Genomic DNA, 24999 nt, shown 5'->3' with positions numbered 1-24999 from the left:
CGTTGATATCTGTACATGTGTACAACATACAGGGACAGTTCTTTTACCATATTGGAACTATCAATACTCTCTTCAAAATGAGGTATTACTTGGTACACTGACATGCTCCCTTGCAAAGCTATTTAGCAAAATATGAACAAAAATCATGATTTCCATAACCTAAGTCCAAAACAAACTTTGATATCTGTACATGTGTACAACATACAGACACAGTTCTTTTACCATGTTGCAACTATCAATACTGTCTTCAAAATGAGATATTACTTAGCACATTCAGATTCTCCCTTGTGAAGTTATTTATCAAAATATGAAAAAAAATAATAATTTCCATAACCTGAGTCCTAACAAATCTGATATATGTACTTTTGTACAGCATTCAGAACCAGTTGTTTTATCATACAGAGAAATATGATTGTAAATATACACATTCTTGGTGTAGCCAACATACTGCTGAATGGGTACATGTAAAGAGGAAAAAGCAAGGTAAGGACCGCCATTCCACTAATGAACCCAGGACAGGCATGGGACTTCAGTGACAGGCAAGGCCATCTGATCTGTCCGATAGCTGTGCTGGCTTCCCACTCAGACAGTTGATACCACTGCAGTCTCATGACCTCCTTCAGTGTCAGCAGTCTGCCTTACCTATGCCTTTTCTCTTTACATGTGTCCATTCAGCAATGGACCTAACGGATCAAGTTCTGTATTAGTAAGCCCTTCTTGTCATCTAAACTCTACACATGCCTGACAAAAGCAAACTAAAAAAAAGACGTATTGCAAGATGGTCACTGACATATTAGATTGTATGTGGTAGCACTCTCCTGAAACAGTTGTTCTTTCTCAGCATCCTCACCAGCTCCTTACCACAGTTATTTGCCAAACTCAGAGAAATATATTTTATAGAACACATTTCATAATTGAGTTTTACTTACTATACTGGTCCTACTTGGTCATGGGTGTTTTCCATTCTTCTCACAAGCTGCATGTTACCAAATCTGCATAGCTCTCCTCACGACATTGTGGAGGTCAATCAAGAACAATGCAATGCCCTCCTCAGTTAAGTGAATGCCATCCCTTCTTAACAACAGTGATGCTGTCATGGCAGATTGTAGATCCACCGACCCTGTGCATCAAGCCAAGCATGAATCCATTCTGTAAATGTCTGGCCTTGTGAGTTGCCCGTTGACTGCTGTTTTCCATATCTGTCGAGGAATTATATCAGGCCATACAAAATGACAATGTGGCCACCACAACTACAGGTGTTCAAAAATTGCTGTGATTTGAAATAGTAGCCTTCTGAGTGGTTGACTGATGACATCATTCCCTCCAATGTGCAGCACAAGAATGTCGGGCTCAGGGTAGATGGAACACTTCTCTTCCAACAACAGCAGTACTCCGCTCCAATGCATACCTCTTCTTGCAATCCACTATGCCTTCACACTGGATGTGGGGAAGCTCAAGTTGTTCCGGTTTTCAGTTTCAGAGGCATGGCTGGCAGTCTAGTGAATGTAGGAATGCCCACATACTCACACTCTCACTTGTCATTCTCCTGGTTGTGAAGCCATGTCAGTGTCAGAAGGTGGACAAACCTGCACAGAAAATAAAATGCAAACAAATTACTACTTATGTTTGACAGTTGTATTGGAAGACTACATATATATGTATAGCATATGCATTACCTGGTTAGCCCATCCAAATCTTCCATCCTAGCCACAGGGGCAGTATTCTTTACATTAGGCACATAAGTGGTGATGACGCTGCAGAGGTACATACCTACTACCTGTGAAAAGAAGTATTGCAAGATGGTCACTGACATATTAGATTGTATGTGGTAGCTCTCTCCTGAAACAGTTGTTCTTTCTCAGCATCCTCACCAGCTCCTTACCACAGTTATTTGCCAAACTCAGAGAAATATATTTTATAGAACACATTTCATAATTGAGTTTTACTTACTACACTGGTCCTACTTGGTCATGGGTGTTTTCCATTCTTCTCACAAGCTGCATGTTACCAAATCTGCATAGCTCTCCTCACGACATTGTGGAGGTCAATCAAGAACAATGCAATGCCCTCCTCAGTTAGGTGAATGCCCTGCTCAGTTAGGTGAACGCCATCACTTCTTAACAGGTGAACATCTTCCGCAGTGACGCTGTCATGGCAGATTGTAGATCCACCGACCCTGTGTATCAAGCCATGCATGAATCCATTCTGTAAATGTCTGGTCTTGTGAGCTGCCCGTTGACTGCTGTTATCCATATCTGTCGAGGAATTATATCAGGCCATACAAAATGACAACGTGGCCACCACAACTGCAGGTGTTCAAAAATTGCTGTGATTTGAAATAGTAGCCTTCTGAGTGGTTGACTGATGACATCATTCCCTCCAATGTGCAGCATAAGAATGTCGGGCTCAGGGTAGATGGAACACTTCTCTTCCAACAACTGCAGTACTCCGCTCCAATGCATACCTCTTCTTGCAATCCACTATGCCTTCACACTGGATGTGGGGAAGCTCAAGTTGTTCCGGTTTTCAGTTTCGGAGGCATGGCTGGCAGCCTAGTGAATGTAGGAATGGCCACATACTCACACTCTCACTTGTCATTCTCCTGGTTGTGAAGCCATGTCAGTGTCAGAAGGTGGACAAACCTGCACAGAAAATAAAATGCAAACAGATTACTACTGATGTTTGACAGCTGTATTGGAATACTACATATATATGTATATCATATGCATTACCTGGTTAGCCCATCCAAATCTTCCATCCTAGCCACAGGGGCAGTATTCTTTGCATTAGGCACATAAGTGGTGATGACGCTGCAGAGGTACATACCTACTACCTGTGAAAACACCAAATTACACAAAATGACTGACAAGGGGGTATAGAAAAAGCACATGTAAATGGAAAAAGCAGGGTAAGGACCACCACTCCACTAATATGCTGAGGACAGGCATGGGGCTTCAGGTCATGGGCGTCTGAAGTGTCCCATACCTCTGCTGGCTACCCACTCAGACTGCTGGTAGCAGCAATGACTTCCAATTGCATGCAATGCCAGCACTCTGCCTTACCTCTGCCTTTTTCATTTACATGTGTCCTTTTGGCAATGGCCATAAGGACTGAAAGGGGGGAGGTAATGTAAACCCTCTTGCCCTGACCTACATACATTTACTACAAGTCTACTCCTTTGGTGTCAGCAGTCTGCCTTACCTCTGCCTTTTCTCTTTACATGTGCCCATTCAGCAATGGACCTAACGGATGAGGGATGGAAGTAACTTACTAACTGCTGCCCTGACCTTCATACATTTACTACCCTGACCTACATACATTTACTACACCTGAAGGGAGGGAGACTGAGTGGAGAGACACGTGAAAAGATCGAGACTAACCCAGGCTTTGTCTTTTTTGCATGTGTCCTTTCCCGGAGGGAAAAACTGCATCACAGTGGCACCCATGACGCCATGCTTACCTAGGTCAGCAGCACTATGGGACCGAGCTGAAGAGTCTCCAAGTTTCCAACTGCGATTGCAAAGTTATTTACCAAATTATGAAAAAAAATCATAATTTTCATAACCTAAGTCCTAAACAAACTTTGATATCCATACGTGTGTATGACATACAGACACAGTTCTTTTACCATGTTGGAACTACTGTCTTCAAAATGAGGTATTACTTAGCACACTGGCATGCTCCCTTGCAAAGTTATTTACCAAATTATGAAAAAAATCATAATTTCCATAACCTGAGTCCTAAGCAAATTGATATCTGTACATGTGTACAGTATTCAGACCCAGTTGTTTTGCCATGTAGATACATGTCATTGTGAATATACACACTCTTGGTGTAACCAACACACTGATGAATGGGTACATGTAAAAAGAAAAAGCAGGGTCAGGACCACCACTCCACTAATGAATGCAGGACAGGCACGGAGTTCAGTGGCACTCAAGGTTATCTAAAAAGTCCCATACCTGTGCAAGCTGCCTCTGCTTTTTCCATATCCATGTGGCCTTTCTGCAATGGACATAAGGAATATCACAGGGGGAACTAATCTAATGTCTCTTGCCCTGACCTAAATACATTTACTTCACCTGAAGGGATGGAGACTGACAGGAGAGCTAAACATAGTGAGAAAAAACACATCTGGCTTGTGCATTCATTGATGTGTTAACTTTTAGTAATGTAACTAACAGTGGCAGCTGCTCAGAGTTTTACCTGACAAGTGATAATACTGTAACTGCACTTATTGTAAATTAGTAATGTGAAAATGACTTCCATTTCATTACTGAAAGGTTCTGCATGTTCAGACAAAGGTGATAATTGCTATACATAACCTGTTGAGTAGACATTCATTATATTCCTGGTGTAGGTGTATGTAAGACTGACTCATTACCATCTGTTAGAAAAGACCAGAGTAATTCAATAAATTCTACACATTGACAAAGCCAAAAATATTGTCCAAAATATATGTCTGCTCCATACTGGAATTAGTGTGCAAGTAATAACATTTATCTCACTGTGCCAATCACTGATTAGAATCAGACACACAAAGTCAGAAATATCTAAACTATCTGGTTGATCCATGTAAGAATTACTGCAAAAGTAATAATAACTTTTATCTCACTAAAAGATCACTCTGGTTAGAATAAGACACAGAAGTGACAAAGGCAGAAATATTGTTCAAAATATCTGTTTGATCAATGCCACAATTAGTGTAAAATCAACAACATATATCTCACTAAGCCTTTCATCTCATCCACACATGTTTCAACATATCATGTTATTATAGTGTTTATTTATTTGGCATTTGTTCACTGGGAATGTCCAACTGAGCCAGAGCCCTTTCTCAGTGGAGGCTCGGGGAGAAAAGCTCCACAATTATAAATTAAGGTTTACAACAGAAACACACAGTGAAAAGATTACAGAAGAGAGACACTGTGATTTCTGTCCTGAGTGCAAACCATGTAAATATACAACATTTGAGTCTAGGGTATAAACACTATGTAAATGTACAACTAGAAACTAGGTAGGACCAATTATGTTGGTATAGATGGCCTGACTGTAACCCAGAGAACTTAGGTTCCATGAGTAGCCTGGGCATCTCCAGGAGCTGGCTTGGAGAAGAAAAGTGTGCCTATTCTGGAGAGGAGGTCTGATTCAGGTAGCAATGTGTCACAAACTCTCTCAGAGTAGAGAATGCAAACACAGAAGAGATTTGGTGTCAAGCACTGACTAGCTAAATACTACTTTGATATGACTACTGGATTCCAGCTTGAACTATAACGTACAAACAAGCATTTCTCCCTGGGAACTTGTGCTTAAATGTCAAGAGATATGGACACAGGTCAAGCACCATCCTGTTCTCACCCTTTTCACTGAAACGAAGTTTGATAACTCACGGCTGCAATAGTAATATAAGGATGTAAATACTGTAAATAACTTCTTGATACCATTCGACTGCACATTCTATTTCTTAACTATATCCTATTGCACTGATTCTCAGCTGTTTCTTTCTGCCAATTATTGTATAATTGACAGTCATGTACTGATTCTCTGTAGAGTGTATTTTATCTAGCATTGCATAACTCATTCTGTGCTGTTTAATTTGTACAGTACTGTATAACTACCAGTCATGTAATGTAACATACTGTTTTCAGCTCCTCTGGGGCCTGGGTCATGTCTGAAAACAGTCTCATGGCCAGCCCATTTACTTTGTAAGCAAGCTTCTATAAAATAAAAAAGTTACAAGTTATCTACCAACCACATGCCGGTGTCATCTATGCCTGTAATTAGACCCATAAAGGATAGTTTCCCATATAAAAAGTGGAAGTGGAACACCAGAGGTTTTCACAGAACCTTTCTGATATGTACCATTACAACATCAAGTTCCCTCTAAGCCATCTAAGACAATATAGCTTAGAGCCACACCAGCTGCCATATCACTGTAGTGGAGGTATATGTATTGAGGAAGACTGTTACAATCATTACAACAGGTAAGGATGTCCAGGAGTGTACAGTCTGGGTTTACCTACATAACACTAGCATAAATGTCCTTATTACTAACTTGCAAATGAGATAGTCCAAATTACTTTAGAAATTATATTACAGTGGAACATCACACCAAGGAGATTTTAGTTCTGCATCAAACATTTTAGTAAGAGCAGCTCTGAGTACTGAAAGGGAACAATTCCAGTAAGTAGATAAAAATAAAATGGTAGGAGATCTACCAGTACACATCAAATAAAGAATAAAAAGCATCATTAAATCATCAAACACAAAGCGCGTTGGTGCTTTAGCGTTACTGCAATGCAAGGTATTTGGCATTTATTATGAAGCCGTGGCAGTCTACTAGCTTCATAAATGAATTCTTGTTCAGCACTCTGTCAACATCGGCAGCTGTCTATTTTACCCTCTTTCAGTTTGTGCGAGTGGCATCTGCTTCATTCTGTATAAGTGCTAGTTATGGCTGTTTTCACTACTGAAAATAAATTAAAAGCATATACTGCTTGACTCAGAGAATTAATGCATTGACTTTTACTCAGCATTCTTAAGGTCAAAAGCATTCACTGATTGCCTCCTTTTCTCTTTCTCTCTGATGACTGGCTATAACTATTATTTGGTAGGCAGTCAGAGAACAAAAAGTGGAACATGCCTTCAACTGCAGTTAGGTATGCCATTGAAGTGAATTGACACAATAACGGGTTTTAATTAGTGCCAAAAACAGCAGTCAAACTTCCACTAAATATTAAAGAAAAGAAAAGTAAAATACATAGGGAAAACAGCAGTTTTCCAAGTCTCTACCTTCCTCCTAGTTGTAGCTCTGGACATTTTGGTGCTGAGACATATCCCTTCTGTAAGTTCTGTTACTACTTTTAACTGTATTCCATTCCATAAATGTAACACCGGAAACTACTTGCTTGCTTGAAAACGCAGAACATAATTTATCATTAGCGAAGCAGAACAAGGTAAATAAAAAAAAAATGTCTTTATTTAATTCTTTTTTTTTACTTGTTTTTGTTGGTAAAAGGAGTGCAGCAAATTAACAGGTTGTGGATTTGGGAGCTTGTACCATAAAACTTCCATAGTATGTGCTGGCATTGGAGAATCCCTAAACAAGTTGGCACTGCGGTTAGGAAGTGTGGAGGGTGTCTGTGTTGACTTCCCTGGTTCCGGAGATTCACAGAGTGGAAACTTGTCAGCAGGTGGTGGTATGTCTGGCTGCAAAGTGTTCCGGTCTTGAGTGGTAGCCATAAAAGCATGTATGTCAGTTTGCAAGGGCTGGGAAGTCATGTCGGTGCTTAGTGAAAAACTTTGAACAGCTGATATATGCTGTGGAGTTAACGATCCTCGGACTGCTGCTGTCTGTGCGGTCTGCTTAGTTATTAACATGAAACTGGTAGCAGCTGCTGCAACAGATGAGAGAGAGTAGGAAGTCGTGCTAGTGGCAGTTATTTCAACAGCTCCAGCCGTTAAATGTTCATTTTCCAGGGAACCGCACTGTGATCATGCAAGGCAAGCCAATTTTCTCAAAAAATTCCAATATGAACACCCAGAAACTCCAATATGAAAAATAAGTTGAGAAGGTAACTGACAAAGTTCAGGTACTTTTTTAACTTTTTTTTTTTAACAGTGGAGCTGCAATAGGGCTATAAAGTTAGATGCGCTTGTCGAAGGGACTCGGCTGTAACTACATTTAATTACTAGCTTCTCACAGCGTTCAGAGGTAAGCACAGAGCGCTGTGAAAAGGTACTCGAGGCTAATGAGTTAAATGTCCTGTCTCGTTTAATTTTCCCCCCATTCGAGCCAGCATCATCTTGCGAACTCAAATTTTTGACATGGAAAACTATTTTCTTAATAGCAATTACATCTGCTAGGAGGGTGTTAGAGCTGCAAGCCTTATCAATAAAGCCCTCCCTACTTGCTTTTCCACGGATACAGGGTATCCTTACGAACAAACCTTTCCTTCTTGCCAAAAGTATGTTCAGTCTCAAATTTGAACCAATCAATAGAGCTACCAGTCTTTTATCCAAATTGCAGGAATAAGGAAGAATACATGTTACATCAGCTGGATGTGCACAGACAATTACAGTTCTACTTACACAGGACTAAGAGCTTCAGAAAATCTGACCAGCTATTTATATGCTTTTTAGAATCAAAGAAAGGTACTTCAGTCTCTAAAGTAACACTATCAAAATGGCTTTCACGTTGTACAATCTTCATTTATAAATCTCAAAACAGAGATCTCCCCCATAGAGTTAAAGCCCACTCTACAAGAGCAATAGCAACCTCTTCCACCTTTCTGGCTAGACTACTAATTGATACAATTTGTGCTGCAGCAGCATGGGCAAGACCACATACTTTTATCACTCATTACAAAGTCAATTTGGCCTCCAAGAACAGGGGCTGCTTAGGGTCCACAATTCTGAAGAATATTCTCCCTTGAGCCACCCAAGTAAGATGGTGCTAGGCACGCTGTCCCATCCTGGTAAGAATGAAGATGAGATAGGACAACAACACATAAAGAAGTTATGTACTCACCATAATGTTCCACGTGTGTTGTCCATCTTCGCCTTCATTCTTACATCCCACCCTCCTTCCCCCTGCCATTTGTACTCCTGGAAGACCGAGTTGGTACAATTGGATATCATTATTCTCTGGCCTTCTTTATTGCACTCTGAATTATTAAGCTACCTTTTATCTTTATTACTCTTATTATAGCTGCAAACAAAATCTGGGGAGTTTTCCTAGTGCATGCTGGGATAGGGTTTAGCCACGAGCCAGTGGAAGACCTCGAGCTTGTGTATAAAGGCTGAGTCGGATCCAAGGGTTTGATCCAAACCCATCCTGGTAAGAATGAAGGAGAAGATGGACAACACACATGGAATGTTATGGTGAGCAGATAACTTCTTTTTCTCTCCCACTGAATACTCTGACACATTCTGGAACCAGTCTCCGAGAAAAGGGAATCCTTCACAGGGAGATTAGGATAACATGTCCTCCTCTGAGTATGAATCAGAAAACTGAGGAGAAAAACCTTATCTGTAACTTGAATCTCTAAAGGAAAAGAGGAATCATTTTTTTCTTTTACCAGACACCACCTGATAAGAAGGGTTAATAGCCTGTACAAGACCATGAGCCAGACTTGATAAACTACTCCTGTCCAGAGAAACTGCTGCAGGAGATGAAAAATGTTAAGTTTTCTGTTTTGTTTTTTTTTTGACAAGAAAACTGGGGCAAATAAGATTATTAAAGGCAGGAACAGCTTCCCCAGGGATGAGCACACCATTCAGTCTAAGCAGGGATACTTTCCCTTCCCCTTCTCCTAAAACAAACAAGAGTCAGAGTGGTTCTTCCCTGCTCACTAAGGGAACCCCAACAGCTGCAGAGGATGTGGCATACCCCTGGTCAATAGTGGCTGTATGGACAACACCAAAGTGTTCCAGGGAAAAAAAAGACTGCTCTGAGGAACCAGCTTTGCCCTCAGCAGTCACCAAACTTGTAGTTGAGACAAACTGCTAGGCAGCTGTGCTAACAAAGTCTGTTTAGTTAACTTTTTCTTTCTCTGGATGGAAGGACTGACTGGAACCAGTAGTTTATTTCATGGTCAAGCCGAAAATGGTGATTCCTTCCTGGAGAAACTACTCAGCACAAGCTGGTAAAATTAGTATTATAATGTCATTTGTCGTAAAATCACTCTATACATTACCAGCTCACAAAAGTAATTTAAATGCAGTTTCTCTGCAGAAAAAAAAACAGTTTTAGAATGCTTAAATTTACTTTTAAACTCTCAAAAACAGAAGTCCACTCCTGTTTAAAAGTACAGTAAAGCTGCTTGAAAAATAAACATATTCTTAGCTTAAAATATGCTTTCCTACACAGGAAAGTAAGTTTCAATATTACAAATTATACGTGCAATATTTTTCCCTAAATGGAACTTATCTGCCCAGCTATGGAACAGCACAAGCTGAACGTTGATACTTGAAATCTTGCAAAAGAGCATTCTCTTCGGTACCAGGAAAGCTCTGAAAGTTCTGGCTTCCAAACCTGTCTTTTAGTCAGCTCAGCTCAGCTCAAGCTGACTAATGGATTGGGCACATTGAAGGTGTCCTAAAACTTTTGAAGCTGTCAGGCTGTTATATGTAATGCAGAATATAACCCATAATGCTTAGACTACTGCAGTGATCAATATGAAAAAAAATTAATGTTTGAATGAAACTGTGGTGGCTGTGAAGATGTGTAACACTTTGTTATAGCAGTTGGTGAAAACATGCAAGTGTTCATGGGTTAAGGGTAGAGTAATGTTTGAAACACTTCTAAAGACTAGTGTGGTCTCCTTTAAGGCCCCCGAACCGGCGGAAAACAGTACTCAAGCCGCTGAATCACTTACAAATGCCTTCTACCAGCATCTGCAGGACTGCATGGATAAGGCAATCCCAAGCAAAACAAAGACTCTTTGTACCAAAGGCAAGCGTCCAGTCTGGTGGACCCCAGCCATAAACAAACTCTACAACAAAAGGAGGAAGCTACTACAAGATAGAGCAAAATCCTTAAAAGGTAAGACACCCTTGATCACTATAAGTAAAAAACTAAGAGCTCTCATAAAATCATCCAAAGCAAATTTCGAGAGAAAAATAGCTAAAGACTCAAAAGACAATCATAAGGCCTTCTTTAGCTATGTTAGAAACCTAGGAGGAAACTCCCAGATATGCTCAGAACTAGTTCAAAATGATGTGAAGATTACTGATCCTACAGACATTGCCAACATACTGGCTGACAGGTTCAGTGCAAACTTCTCCCCTCCCCAAAAGGAGAGATATCTATACCAAACGATTGCAGCCCCCAAACATCTCCAGCCCAAGTGAGAACTGCTCTCTCCAAAGCAAAAACACAGCATCCATGGGACCTGATGGTGTCCCCGGCTGTGTGCTCCACGAACTCAATGAGGAATTAAACCCACAGCTAGGACAGCTGTTTAATCAAAGTCTTACCTCTGGATACGCACTCCAGGAGTGGCGCACTGCAACTGTGGTCCCACTTCACAAAGGCGGTGCCTCCACCGACCCTGGAAATTACCGCCCATTAGCTTGACAAGCCTTATCTGCAAAGCCATGGAGAGGATCATAATGGACCTCATAAATAAAGACATAGGGAATTTGCAGACTTTGGATCCAACCCAGTTTGGCTTTGTCAAAGGCAGATCATGCCTTTTAAACTTGGTTGACTTTTGAAACAGTCACCAAAGCCATTGATGAGGGAAAGGCAGTCCATACAGCCTACCTCGATCTGGCTAAGGCCTTCAATACAATACCCCACTCGGGTATCATTGAAAAACTCATCAGCTTAAATGTTAACCCATACATCACAAGATGGGTTGCAAACTGGCTGAGTGACAGAACCCACAGGGTCAGAGTTGCTGGCGCCATGTCAGACTCAAAGCCTGTCACAAGTGGTGTCCCACAGGGCTCAGTCCTGGGCCCACTCTTGTTTGGCATCTACTTTTCCGAGTACAAGCAAACACAGGAGGGTTATGGCTGACAAAGTTTGCAGATGACTGCAAACTGGGCGCCATAGTAGAAAACACATCTGACACAGATATCCTTCAGAAGGGTCTCACAGAAACGGATAACTGGTGCCAGAGCCACGGCCTAAAGTTAAATGCCAAAAAATGCATAGTCATACCCTTCGGGAAAAACAAGGTTATCCCTAGCTACCAAATAGGTGGCAATCCACTGAGCACAGAAGAAGTTATCAGGGACCTGGGGACCCAGGTTGATAGTAGTCTGTCATTCGACACCCATGTAGCTAAAGTAGTCAGGAAGACCTTCTACATTGCCCACCTTATCATGAAGGGATTCTCATCTAGATCAAGGGAGGTCATAGTCTCCCTTTACTCATCACTCATCAGACCAATGATTGAGTACAATGCCCCATTCGGAATGTATCTGACCCGACACTTGCAGCAGCTGGAGAGGCCACAAAAGTTCCTCACCAAAAGGATAAAGGGTCTCAAAAATCTGTCCTATGCTGCCCGACTGAAAGAACTCCAGCTCTATTCAGTCGCTTCCCGCTTGCTCAGAGGTGACCTTTGCCTAACATACAAGGCCATGTCAAACCCAGATTTGATGAATATGCTTCACCTCAAAAATCTAGATCCATCAGAGCCACAAGGGCGGAGACTTAAACCTCGACACGGCTATTAATAGGACGTGCTGGAGGGATAGATTCATCACCCAAAGACTCCCTATGCTGTGGAACAAAATCCCGGTACATGTGAGGCAGAGCACCTCGCTGGCCTTGTTCAAGAGAAATCTTGACCAATGGATTGGAGATCGCAGATATACCCCAGGGATTACCTCAGTGTCACTGCTCGACAGAGGCACAGCAAAATAATGGGTATAGTTCCCCATACTAAAGGGGTGGCGTAAGCCACAAAACGATGGGCTAGGCTTGTAAATGCCCTCGGGCAGATAGCCTAGTATGAACCTATGAACCTATGAACCTATAAGGGTTAGGTAATGGGACAGAGTCAGTGTCGTGCATGTCTTGTATTATGCGTGTTCTGTGTCCTTTTGTCTTGTGTTAGTGGTACTGATAGGGAAAAGGGTTTTTAGTTGTATAATGATCAGGGTCAGGGGTAGGATTGGGGTTATGTTAAGGATTAGCCCATGAGTAAGATGGTGCACGGGTGGCAAAGCTTCCCTGCCCACCTTGCTCATGTTTGCTAACCCTAATCCTACCCCTGCCCATAACCCTACACATTGCATTACAGAAAACCCTTTCTCCAACACCAAGACGACACTTGATCTTGGTTTTGTAGCTGGGGGTTACTGACATAGGGTTTTATTAGTGAAAGAGAAGTATTCAGTGATTTGTGATTCACTTTTATGAGTCATTCAGTGTTTTCTGATTCTCTCTTTTTTGTTCTACCATTTGTGATTCTTTCTTGAGTTTTCTACCTTTCATGATGTTATTTTGTATCTCTCTCTCTCTCTATATATATATATATATATATATATATATTTATATATATATATATATATATATGAGTTTATAATGAACAACTGCCAGTGACTTTGATCGAAACACAAAACATCAAACAGACTCACTGGCCATTGCTATTAATCACAACTAAAATTAAAGAAAAAAGTAATGGCAAATGTAAACCAACAGGTTACATTTGCAATTACAAAATGAAAAAAACAAAAACATTACTTACTTACCATAATGCTAGAGCTGCGTTGTCCTCTTCTGTCCTCCTCAACTGATGGGTTATTGGACCCATAGGTATCCAACATCAGTTCCCTATTAAGTAAGCGAAAACTTAACATAGCGAATGCTGTTTAATTGACAGCTAAATGTCGAAATGGCAAAATCCCGAAGACATGGAACAGCGATTTTTTTTCCCAGGGAAAAAAAATCACTGGGCCATTTTCGGGACTTTGCCATTTCCTCCACTGTGGTGCGATCTCAGAGTTGGCATATTTAAGTAGGGGGGGGGGGTTGGGGGGTATGGGGGGGCAAAGCCCCCCACTTTAGTTTGTGTTTGGATTTTTTTTTAAGTTGTGTTTAAGTTTTTTTTTTTTTTGCGGACCAGCAATTTTTTTCCCTGGGAAAAAAAAAAATCTCTGTTCCGTTTGTTCGGAATTTTGTGTTTTAATTTTTTCGGGTCGATTATACAGCATTTGCTATTTTAAGTGTTCACTGTTATAATATATACCCTCCAACATCAGCTCTTAGACTTTGGAGCCAAGGCTCAGGCTCCTCCCCTTAGCCATAATTCCTCTCCGCCACCTGAATACCTCAGACTGAGTTGCCAAAACCAATACACAAATAAATATCTGGAATATAGACCATGCTTGTAACGTGATAAGCTCTGGACAGGTATAATGCAGAGAGTTGAGGAGAACAAGAGAGGACAACATGGATCTAACATTATGGAAATTATATAACTTTCATATTCGATGTTGTCTCTTACCTCCTTCCTCAACTGATGGGAAAGAGTTCTCAGCATCTAAAACTCCTAGGAGGTCTCATGAAAGGGTATTAAGGAGGATGGTGGAACCAAAAGAGGCCCTAGACCAAGAATGTAAGTTCAGCTTGTAGTGGGATATAAATGTATCCAAAGTGGAATAATGACTTCCTTGGATCTAGATGCCACACCTTCGTTTATGAGGTGCACAACATTGAATGACTTCCTCACTACTGTGGACATGTGAGGGTCAAAGGCTAGATTACCATCTGTGTGTGTCCCCAAGTCCCTGACTATAGAGTCAACTCTTAGGGGTGTGCTGTCAATACGGTAGGTGGATGACTTTGTGAATGATATTATTATGCATTTCTTGGCATTTGGTTTTAGTTCATAGTTCTGACACCAGCTATTTGTCTGTGTCAGACCTTCCTGGAGAATATTTGAGTCAGTGGGGGATTCTATGACTGCTCCTAATTTGCAATCATCTGCAAATTTAGTTAGATATAGGCCAATGACATTGGCTCTGACTTCAGAGAGGTAAATGCCAAAAATAAGCAGTCCCAGGACTGATTCCTCTGGGACTCCACTTGTTACAGGCCCAATTCTAACTTCCTGGGTCCTGTCTGTGATCCAGCTGGCTATCCACTGGATGACATAAGGGTTTATACCCAACTTCTTGAGTCTGTCAACAATGCCTGCATGGGTTATTGTGTCAAATGCCTTGGCCAGGTCAAGGTAGGTAGTGTAAACCATTTTGCCATCATTCATTGCTTTAGTGACTTTCTCAAAGAAGTCCACTAGGATGAGTAGGCATAACATAACCATCACAAAACCAAATTGGGTTTGGTCCAGTGTCTGGAGGTTTCCTCTATTGTCATTATTGATCATTTCTATGATCTTCGTTCATTAGGCAAGAAGCCTGTTTGGAGGCTACAGTTAAATAGCAATTCCACATGGGCAGATAGGTCATGTTTCATGCTACTTAGAACGCATCCTAGGATACTTTGTGGGTCATTGATGCACAGCTTTTGGCCTCAGGGAGAGCATTGAGGACCCTAGTGATTGCAGGGGGGGGTTATATTTGATGGTATTTCCTGAGGGAAGGCTGAGGGGGAGAGAGGGGTAAAGTTAGGGCTGAATCTAGGTGGTTTGTTATATCTTCTGGCTCAGTACAGGTGGCTCTATTAATAATGAGCTCTGCAGACAAGTGTGTATGGTCTTTGAGGTTGCGAACATAGCTAAAGAATGCCTTGTGATTGTAGTTGGCCTGGGAGGCCAAATTTATCTCATATTTGGCTTTGATAAACTTTATTTGTCCTATGAGTTGTTTGTTTAGCTTGATGAGAATGCTTTTATCCTGCAGGATGCTACACCTCCTAATTTTGCCGTGATTTTCTTGCTTTTGTTATACAGCTTATTGATGTGATTCTACCAGGGTGGCTTGTTTTTCGAGTTAGTGCTGTACTTCCTTCTGGCAGTACAACTGACTCTATGCATCTATTACCATGTTTGTACAGGGTTTCAGTGAAGTGATCCGAGTAGGCAGCAGTGTTCTCAGGGTTTATGGAGGCTTGAAATTTTGCCAGGTTATCATTTAATAGTAGGATATTAGCCTTAGAGTAGTTTCTGAATATTGCAGGGTTAGCTGGGGTTTCGGGTTTTATTTTTACTCCAAAGGAGACAACTCTGTGGTTTGACCTTACCAGAGAAGACATTAAACTGGGAGGTGTGCAGCACTCTTCCATTTTAGTAAGGACCAGATCCAGTACGTCTGAACCCCTGGTCAGTGTACTGACAGTCTGGTCCAGGGAGTTTGTGTTTACAAAATCCACGGATGTCTGTGTCTGTACATTTGGTGTCGTACATGATTCCCAGTTAATAGTGGGGTAATTAAAGTCGCCAATGAATATGGCACTGGATTGGATGCTGAGTGTTTCCAATAAGTTTGAATACATGTCATGAGTTTACTAGGCAATGCTGAGGGACCTAAAGCTTGCAAGCAAGTGGTATGGGATTTTGCATATGGTGATTTGCATGTAGAAAAGTTCAAGAGCATTGTTCTGTTTGACCAGCCTTGAGGTATGCTTATTTTTTATGTAAATCAAGATAACTCCACCTTTAGTCCTTGAGTGTGTAAGTAGCTGGTCTAAATGTGTATAAGGCCTTGCACTGACAGTGTGTTCTCCACGGTTTTAAACCAGGTGTCAGTGACCAGACAGACATTAGCATTCTCTAACTTGAGGAGAGCTTCTAGGCAGTGGAATCTTTTGTTTGGACTCCTCATTTAGCAGTAACCCCTTTAGATTTTCTTGGTTTTGATTTGCTATGTTGGAAGCACTTTCAATTTGGCACTGCCTAAAAAAGGCACAATGGGGAGGACAGTGTTTTAGCTAATATTCAAAAGCCTAGAGGGGATAGGTGCAGACTAACAAAGCAGCATGGTCTTTTGACAATCTCCTTCCATAATGACAAATATTGCAGCCCCTAGAATGACACCAGAAACTAGGTCCAATTATTAAGTCAGTCATTTTCTGCTCATATTGTGGCATCATCCTTAGAGAAGGTAAAATGATGCTAAATGCTAGGCTCATACCAACCTGGGACACATATTCCAAGAGCTCCATGATGTCTACCTTCATATAGTCTAGGGAGATATGTCTTGGGTCATTTATGCCCAAATGGACTATGACTGAGTCATACTGGTACTTGTGTTCCAATGACCTTAGTATGTGCGTAATGTGCTGGATCCTGGCCCCTGGTAAGCAAATGACCATGACTTTCTCCTTACTCAGCCTAAGGAGAGGGACATCAGTGTATCTCACAATGGAGTCTCCAATGATCACAATATTGGATTGTGTGGTGGCTTGCCTTATGGGCTAGGAAGTAGAGGCTCCATGAGATGTGGCTGTATGTGTTGATGTGGGTGCTGTTTTGAAAGAGTGCATTTGGGGCTGCTAATGGTATTCGCTATGTGTAATTCATCTAGGAGGTCTTTGGGGTTTAGGAAGGCTATATTTAAGTGCCTCAGCATATGTGAGCCTATGTGTCTGCTTTGAACTGTGTGTGACAGGAGCAGCGTGTGTACTGTTGACAACCTGATTGACATTAGGAGTGATTTTATTGTGACAGCTATACCTCCAATGGCATTGTGTAAATACATCTGTCACATACCATATCAGTTTGTTTGAAAATTAACTGGTTGTCAGTAAACATGAGGCAATTTCTACATTACCGCAGGATGTCCATATCCACCAAACTGGCAGTGAGGTTAGTGAGAAAGTTCATATCCAGGGCAACAGGCCCTTTTTTATTAATTAAGACAGTTGCAGTGAGAATATAAAGTAATGTTAGGAGTATCTGGTTGCAAATCTGGGGGCAGTGCTTGTCACTGCAAACTATTTGCCCTGCGTGCAACTAGGTATTGGTGGAATTCCAAGGGTGCTTTTACAGGAAAAATGTCACTCAAGGTGTCTGTGTCTATACAAGGCACTGCTAAACACTTAAGGAAAAAGCTAATAAGTAGACTCTGATAACTGATGAAGTATTTAGGCAGATATTCTGAAGTTAGGCTAGAAAGCAGCAAATCAGGCAGTACTTACTGAAAAGAAAAAATTAGCTTTGACAAGAATAGTGAAAAGAGAGGATTCGCATGAATGTCTACTACTGGTGCTGGTATCACCACTGCTTCATGCTGCTGGGATATAATGCTCCTTTGCTTCTTCTCTTACCAGAAGCATAATAGCAGCACCAATAACAAGATGAGAAGCAGGCCACAGGCTGTTTGGTGATCAATAATCTAGTCCCTGATGATGCAAGGGTCTGTAGGCTTGTTGTAGCCTTTTTCTGGTAGATGCCTTGAATAGCAAGCAGACCAATCAGGAAAGTCCAGCACAGACATTCACTGCCCAATCAGGAACAGTCAGAAATCAATGCAGTTTGCTCTTTCTCTCACTAGGAACAAAATATACGTACAAATTCCAAGTTGGTACCTATGAAGCATTTAGCAGGCTTTCTAATGATCGGCAGTCTCCAGGAAATAATGTCCCTGTGCTCCTTCTATCATCAAGAGCAAAACAGGAGCATTAATTACAAGATGACTACTGAGAGAATGTGAGCTCTCCAATAACTGCTGGTCTTGGACTATATGTTGCATATTTTAAAGGTAAGACGGAAAAAAATAGATTACTATCCTAAGAGTTGCCATGTGCGATAAGCAGTTAGATATGAAAGAGGGAGTAACTTAAGCTATTGCTATCTATATAGACAGCCACCGATTTTAAATGAGTAAGATGGTTTGGAAAGGGGTGGGCACTTTGTATTCTGGTTTTATGGAATACAGTGGAATGGCCAAGAAATTTAAATAGCTGAAGAGGAGAGATTTCACAAAATGATAATTTTGTGCTTACAACAGCCAATGAAAGAGGAGATTGAAGGAAATATGTGGTCAAATTAACATAAGGGGCAGGCAACTAGAATGACAGTTTAGCTTAAAAAACTGACAGCACCAGGGTGAGAGGGTGGGGGAAGATTTAATTTCTGTGTGACTCACAAGAGACACAGCTGTGGTCTCTTTCCTGGTTTAAATATGCAATTAAAAGCAGAATACAAGTAAAACACAGTGTAAAGAAAACAAATCACAATATACAAAACAGAAGAAACCAATGAAGCAATACAAAATACAAGAAACCAAAAACAAACTAACCTTTCCCCCACAGCAATCTACGGCAGAGTCCGACTGACCTTTTACAGTAAAAGCCAACAGCCAACAAAAGCATGCATCAAAAACCATTTTGGTTTGTTTCTAAAGCAGACACAGGAGCTGAGCTATTGAGAGACAAAGCACCAGGCAGAACACAAGGATTCAAACATTTCAGAGTTGATCCTGACCCCCAAGCTTTAGCACCATACCCTCGGCTCCAGGATCTGTCGAGATCTGAGGCAGTATGAGTTCATGAAATCAGAGAAATTGTTGTAGTCAAAAAGATCCAGTCTTGCAGATCCAACACAGGCAATACTTGAGAACAACTGGATCCACAATCACTGAATCTGAAAGTTACATCAGAGAAGCAGTAACAATCATACGAGAGGGGAGAACAGTTCAGGAACCCACAACAGTGGGTGGTGCAAGGAAGATCCCCAGTTGGATTTGGGTCCTCAAGAATGTCCTTTTATTCCATTTACATCTGCTTTGGGTAGGCTCCTGGTTGACCTCAGTGACTTAACAGAATAGGCCATAAAAGCTGCCCAGAAATCTGCTGAAATAATCTCTCCTGCAGGAAGGCAGAGTGCACACTGAGACCAACTGGTACCGGGCAGATCCTGTGTTCTGAAAAAGGTGGGATTGGACAACTAATTCTAGTAGGCTCTGAAGAAGTAGATGGATCCAAAGACTTTAGCACTTTTGGAGCAGGGACCACTGGCCCTGTCGGATCAGCTGATCATTTTCTAAGTTCCTTCTACCTGTGTTTTTCAGAACTTTTCTCCCCTCCTTTTCCTTGCCATTTTCTTTAGACTTCTCTCCTTTGCTCTCATTCAAAGACTCCTTACTGGAGGGAGAGGAAGATGGCTAAGAGGAGTTGCCTTCTCCCACAGAGACAGGGAGAAATCCCAAAAGTGTAGCAAGTGGACCAATCTTCATCAAGGTGTGTGGCTCCAAAACAGTACACACAATTAGAGTGTGCATCTTGAGGGTGGGATTTTGTGGCCACAGGAAACACACTTTTTAAATCTGGATGTCTTGTATGCCATCCTGAAAAGTGAAAGGTTAAACACCAACAATAAATCAACAAATGGGAAAAACCTATTAACAATGAAATACAGAATCTGTACACTAAAGTTCCTTAACACTAAACGCTACCTTCCGAACACCAAGATATGAAGGAAAGCCAATAAACTGCAGAAAAAAAAACAAACCTAACTAATGGCAGGGGAAAAAGGAAGGATACTACCTATAAACTAAAATCTTTACACACACACCTATATATATATATATATATATATATATATACATACATATATATATATATATATATATATATATATCTATATACATATATATATATAGATACACACACATATATATATATATATATATATATATATATACATACTGGAGAGTGCAGAAAAAGATGACAAATAAACCTGAAGGAGCTATGGAAAGAAATGCAGAAACACTAGCTGAAATCTCTCAAAAAATGCTCATTCATCTTCCAAAGTACTTAGCCAAAGGAGATCTGCATCTGTAGTATTTGATTAGCAAATGAGATCTGAGGTATTCATCTGGTGGAGAAATTATGGGTAAGGGAAGGAGCCTGAGCTTTGGATCCAAAGTCTAAGAATTGCCGATGCTGGATCAATAAGGATCTGATAATCCATCAGATAAGGACGGATGGACGATAGAGACAACATTGGATCAACTTTTACATAGGGGTACACACGCGCACGCGCACACACACACACACACACACACAAAATATTACTATTAAATAGACTAACTCCACGGTCACAAACACACAAAGAAAAGGGAAATGTCCAGGGATTATGTAATGCTCGATACAATGAACTTCAATTATTACATAATTAGACTAATTGTACCAGCAAAGAAAAACACAAGCATTTCAGCACGTGATGAAATGCATGCAGTGATAATTCATATGATAATTGTGTGTGTGTATTATCCTAGGGAGTCTGTAACAGCAACATTAAGAAGTTTGTAGTTTTCAATATGTAACCCACAGCTGAAAAGAAGAATTATAAAAAAAAATAGTAAAGTTAGATCTTTGAAAGCAGTTTACATTTGAACTGAATCCGTTAACAAAATTTTTGTCTATGTTTTCTACTTAATCGGATTATGAGCAGAAATACATCTGGAGCTGAATTCCACCTAAAGATGGTATAATTTCCTGAATCAAATCATTTTCTTCAGAATCAGACTCATATCTTGAATCAGTGCTGCAGAAACATGGCAGAGATGAGCAAACATGTGTGTAAAGGGCAAGCTGGAAATTCAATCGTCTGGATATCACATGGATCCAAAAAGACAGTATGAAAATCATACACACCATTTTTTTTTTAATTTTTGACTTTGAACCAGATTGCAATTACGACTAATGTTGTCATTCTATATATACTTGTCCCACTAAATCTTCACATTTTTATTTTATTTTCACTGCAACAATCTGAACATACGCCATGTCCTCATATATACCACTGCTGATGAACAATCAGGGCTGGGTTCCCAGTCTTATTATCTTATGACTACCAGCACAAAGCAGCCATTTCAATTCTCATAATTTAAAAGCAAAGGCAGAAAACAAGGAGCAAAGTTCAATACTTTTAGAAAATGAATATGATGCTAGAAAGGCCTACATAAAACTGCATTAATATCAAAACGTACACAAAAAGGAATATACATGTATGAAAAAAATACACAGAACAATCTGCTTCTTTTCACCCAATTATGCCAATAACCCTGTAGTTAAGAAAGGTCTGTTGCATGCCTTTATTAATAGCAATATTAATCTAATAACATACATTACAAGTCATACTTAGATGGAAATAAGGGGTAACTGATTGAAATCCCAAGACTCGCAACAAATAAATGCAGACTAGCATATATTAAGTCTGAGGCTATACCCTTTTCTTCCTGGTATGGAGATGTAGGGGGGTTGCCCCCCAGCAATAAACATGTTTAAAGGTGAAAAACAGTTTTCAAAATTTGCTATTCTCCTGTATTTTTGGTCTTTTTTCTGGCTTTTCAGGACTCGGCATTTAAAGTCTCATCATTTCAAAAGAGATCTGAAATAAGGATATACATTGACAGAAAGGTTACTAAGGTGACAATGTAAACATCAGGATTCATATTCAAAATATTTTGTTTAGATTAGCATATCAAGAGCTGAAAGGTTTGGTGGGGATAGATCACATGTGTTATATTTTAGAGAACATGTCTACATAAAAAGTCAGAAAGGGTGGGCCTAATTATTTATGTTCATAGCTTTTCATCCCTAAGTATATTTTCACTAATCTGCAAAGCTGACCAAGGTTATGAAGCTAGGACCTTACATTGCAACCATATTATGCTTCCATCCTAATCATTTGATACATAATATCATAACATGAGAACAACACATTGCAGACTGCAAATTATTAATCACTTCACTTATGGAGAGCAGGAAGTTTTATATAACTAGTTCAAGCCTGCAGAAAATGAAATTTCTGCAACACACAACTGAATGCATCTCTTACTGTTGGCTTTGGCTTAAATCTCAACCTTCTCTACCTATACCTGTTTAACTAAATGTGTTTCCACATCACTACTCTTCACTGTTAGCCCTGTATAGCATTTTAAGCACCTTTATTAAATTATCAGTTAAGACATAAACAGAAGTACATTAACAGAAAAGAAAACAAACCATATTACTATACCTTCATTTTACATACATTATACATCACATAGCTTTATCCTCCTTTATGTCACCCCAGTCCTTACCAATATTCAGGCCACCACTCTTAATAAACTTCAACAAGCATACCATAAAATAGCCAGATTTATTACTAACTCCCCATACAAATCACACCACTGCACTGCCTTAAACTCTCTCCAGTGGCTTGAACTTCCCAACTATTGTTACTTTATCAATTTCACATGATTCACTCTAGCCTATATAAACCCTCCTCCTGTCCATCTCTCTCTAGCTTAGTCTCTATCTACACTCCATCCCGAACCCTCCGTACTTCTAATCAACAACTACTTGACATTTACCATCCAACAAAGTCCGTAGGCAAACTACTTTATAAACACTCTGCTGCCCATGCCTGGAACAGACTTCCCCTTGACTTGTGTATAATTTCACACACCTCCTACTTTAAAACTAAACTAAAAACATATTTTCTCAGTTCCTGGACCTGCCCTTGTAATGACCAACTTAGTGTCCCCCCCACACTATCCCTTATTAAGGACTCCACTCAGTCCCCCCTTTCACTTCTCATAAGATATTTACACACTCTCCCTTATCAAGGGCCCCACTTAGTCCCCCCTTCCACTTCTCATAAGATATTTACATAATTCCACACAAACTGCAGAATTATATATTTACTTTGTTTTACTGCTCTACCCAGTGCATTATCTCACTGAAAAATTATGTTTCTTAATGTCTTTTTTGGCTCCTTCTCCATACTTGGAACTTTAACTTGCTTGTATGTACCTAACACATGTAAAACTTTTGCTCTGTATAATTGTTTCCCACCACATTATTTTTTGTATTAATATGTTACTCTGCAATAGAAATGTATTGTTGGAGCTTTTCTCCTCGGATCTCCACTAAAAATGGGCCACAAGCCCAATTGGACTAACCCGGTTAACAAACGGCAATAAATAAATAAATAATCATCAGTCCGACATTACATAATTTGCTTAGTTCTTGCCTTCCCTTAAAACTCACTTCGCCTGCTGAACATTATTTTGCATGTAATGTTCCCACAATTTCCATTTATTTCCATGCAATTTGCTCCTTCCCATTACTAAAGATCCCTCTTCCATTTTTTTTTCTCTTTTATAGTCCCCTGTATAGCTTGTACAAATGTATGCAATGTTTCTCCACCATGAAGGGTTCTGCAGGCCACCTTCACGCATCGTTTTACGGAGTCTTAGGTGAAAAAGACTTTTGGCTTTTCCCAGTTAGGGGTTGCCACAGTGGAACTCCGGTCCGCAAATGATTGGCAGTAGATTTTTACGGTGCCGAGTTGCCAGCCTGACATCCAACCTTCAAAGAAGGCATGCCCATTCACGCTCGCACCTACCTGCATGTCTTTAACATCACTCTACTGTGGGGAGGACATGCAGACTCCACACAGAAGGCGCTCCAGCCAAGAATCGAATGGGAGAACCTCTTGCTGTGAGGCGAATGCTATCCACTGCACCACCGCGGCTGGTACTCAGTCTTAGGTACTTACTTTAAATTAGTTATAACTTGAAATTACTATATTATTGACTTTTGGGCTCCTCTTTTCTCTTCCTGTTTATTGCATATTTAATGAAAAACATTATACTGTCATAAGTTGATTTGTTTGCGTAACTATTTTACTTTAACTTTATTTAAGTATTATGTACTTATTAGACTAAATGACTACTGAACTGTTCTTGCCCAGGTAATACTCTTACCTTTTTTCTCCCCTTTCTCCCACTCCTATTTTCCAGGAATTCTTTTTGGCTGCCCTCTCTGCTCTTCTTAACTTAATCTACTTTGTTTCTGTGCCTATTGTTATTAATACGGTCACTTTTTAAATGTGTTTATGGCAGAACACAAATACTTTGTTAAATATTAAATACATGCTACATTATTTATTATGTCATTTACATGCAACTGCTTTTGAATACGATTTTGAAATATTTCTCCCTGGGACTCAAATGAAAATGGCCTAAGCCACAGTGGACAAACCTGGTTATTAAAATTAAACAACCACCTGTACAAATACTTGTACAAAGCCTGTACAAGCTATGTCCATTTGGAAAGGGTATGATAAATGATTATCATTGTTGTATATTTTGTAAACATTTGCATGCATGAGTTTATGTATGCATATATTTAGCACTTACTTATGCTGAGACCAAAAATAGACCATGGCCTTCTAAGAAGCTTCACCCTGCAGCCCAAGATTTGATTCACTTATGTTTCATTTGCATACTGTATGACTCAAAGAGTTATTTCAGTCAGACCAGTACTCACAGGTTTTCCCAAAAAATGGATAAAGGGGTCAATGGTCTTATAAAGTTAATGAATGACCTTAAAACATTTCAGGAGAAACAACAAAGGTCGTCAGTTTTCCTGTATAAACTAGACAATCTTACACAGGAACATAAAAAGACATCATCACTCTGTTTTCTTACATGATGCACCCAAGTTTCACATACAGTATCTTTTTGTGATCAAAGATCATTTATCTTCCCAGCTGTCAGTCTAACACCGCATTATATTTTCATGAAGTACAGCAACACCAGTCCACAGTAGAATTATGACTTTAAAGTTGACATAACAGA

The 24999-nt window shown here is 40.2% G+C and overlaps 1 protein-coding gene across 4 annotated transcripts in view; it reads right to left on the bottom strand.

Annotated features, from left to right (window-relative positions):
• EHBP1 (EH domain binding protein 1) overlaps positions 1 to 24999 on the bottom strand; it is a 3513379-nt gene that overhangs the window by 1247326 nt on the left and 2241054 nt on the right. The window lies entirely within an intron of this gene.

The sequence above is a fragment of the Protopterus annectens genome, chromosome 1.part2 (assembly GCF_019279795.1).
Source record: "Protopterus annectens isolate FY-2018-M chromosome 1.part2, PAN1.0, whole genome shotgun sequence".
In the NCBI taxonomy this organism is placed as follows: domain Eukaryota; kingdom Metazoa; phylum Chordata; order Ceratodontiformes; family Protopteridae; genus Protopterus; species Protopterus annectens.
This window is presented reverse-complemented; position numbering and strand designations above follow the sequence as displayed.